Consider the following 2,330-nt stretch of genomic DNA (forward strand, 5'->3'; position numbering starts at 1 on the left):
ACATATATAATTACATATTGTTTTTGTGATTAATCACTATGCTTTAATTATGTTCAATATGTAACAATGAAATTGGGGGTCACCACAACATGAGGAACTGTATTAAAGGGTCACGGCATTAGGAAGGTTGAGAACCACTGATCTAGAAAATATAGGGTGTCAAAAATGTATATACACACTTAGAATAATTATAAAGGCAGTGTTCATTAAAATACATTTCATTTAAAAAATTGAGCTATTAGCTGTTAAAATGTATACATTTGGGGGATACCCTATATAAAGTTAGAGTCATGTCTTACCTAATACACTTTAAGATAAGCCTTTAAATGTTATGCAGAGTATTACAAGTTACTTAATACATAAGATACAAGTAAATATGTAGAGTATTACAAAGAGTTTCTGAGAAATATGAGAGGTCTTTTGGGAAGTGGGGTCAGGCTTTGATTGGTTCTTTACATGGGACAGAGCTGGGCTCTTACCCAATAGGGCATCCATTACTTTTGCTTTAAAAAGTAAGGTTCTGCCCAGCTGGTGTGGGTCAGTGGTTGAGTGTTGACCCATGCACCAAGAGATCACTGGTTTGATTCCCAGTCAGGGCATATGCCCGAGTGGCAGGCTCGATCCCCAGTAGGGGGCAGCCAATCAATGATTCTCATCCATGTTTCTAACCCTCTCCCATCAGTAAAAATATATTTTTAAAAAAACACTAAACATACAACTGCTATATGACTCAGCAGTTGCACTCTGGGCATTTATTCCAATGCAATGAAGGTTTATGGTCACAGAAAAACCTGCATACAAATTTTATAGCAGCTTTATTCATGATAGCCTCAAAGTGGAAATATCCAACAAGTGAATGATTAAACCAAGTGTGGTTTAACTTTACCCGCTCTCTTTTTGCACACTTTTATTGCAATAAAAGGGAACGCTATCAATACAACAACCTGGATGAATCTCCAAAGGATTATACTGAGTGGAAACAGGGAGTCCCAAAGGTTATGTTCTATATGATTGCATTTATATGATATTCTTGAAAGGACAGAAGTTATAGAAATGGAGACCGGGTTAGCACTATATGATTGCATTTATATAATATTCTTGAAAGGACAGAAGTTATAGAAATGGAGACCGGGTTAGCAGTTGCGGTTAAAGGGAAGTGGGTGTGACTATAAAAGGGCAAATGAGGGATCCTGGAAATGATGGAAATAAATGTTCTGTATCTTGACTATCAATGCCAACATCCTGGTTGTGATATTGTACTACAGCTTTGCAAGATATTACTATGTGGAGAAACTGAGTTAAGAGTACACAGGATCTCCCTGTATTTTTCTCACAACTGCATATTTCTTATGATCTCAAAATAGAGTTTAACTTAAAAAACAACAACAATCATGTAGCTTAAAATCCCCCAGTAGTTTCCCATTGTTCCGATCTCAAAATAGAGTTTAACTTAAAAAACAACAACATGTAGCTTAAAATCCCCCAGTAGTTTCCCATTGTTCTTAAAATATGAGATCCTGGACGCTATATCTCTGTCCACGCCAGGATCACCAGGCTCCCTTCAGGCTTTCTGTGCTCCATCCGCTCTGACATTCTTTCAGTTCCCCCGCTAAGCCTACTCCTACCAACTAGGGGTATTTTGCAAATGCTGTCCTTATCTGAACCCTGTTGCCCTCTCTTCTATTTAACTCCTACTTATCCTTCAGACCTTAAACGAAGCCTAAAGTCCTTGGGACAACCTTTCCCCAACCTTTCTAAGTCAAATTGTCCTATAAGCTCTTCTTGCTCTGTGCTCTCCTCTTCGGTAGTACGTATATTCACCGCGGCACTTTCACAATTGCTTGCGTCATTACTTGATTAACGTGTTTTCTTTACTCGACAGGTAGTTCCACAGGAGAGGATCTGTGTCCGTTAGTCTCGCTGTCTGCAAAGCAGCTGGCTTCACACCTAAAATGATCATTAAGAACATGCCTGAGCCGGTTTGCCCCGGGCGGGGCTCGTGCAGGAGGCAACCGATGGATGTGTTTCTCCCACATCGATGCTTCTCTCTCTTTTTCCCTCTCCTTAAAAATCAAAGGAAAAACGGGTGAGAATTAAAAAAAGAAGAAAAAACGAATAACAAAAAAAAGAACAGTATTTTTTTTAAAAAAAGGAACAGTATTAATTGAAGGATTAAATGAACGCCCACCCACGCGCCGGGCGGGTCACACCGGCGTCGCGCGTGGCATACGTCACTTCCTCCCGGAAGACACTTTCTCGGGAGACCATCAGATTCCTGTCACTTCTCAGAACCCTCCGGTGGTGGCCATGGCTCTGCCGCCCTTCTTCCC

This window comes from Myotis brandtii, unplaced genomic scaffold (genome assembly GCF_000412655.1).
Source record: "Myotis brandtii unplaced genomic scaffold, ASM41265v1 scaffold144, whole genome shotgun sequence".
NCBI classification, from domain to species: Eukaryota; Metazoa; Chordata; class Mammalia; order Chiroptera; family Vespertilionidae; genus Myotis; species Myotis brandtii.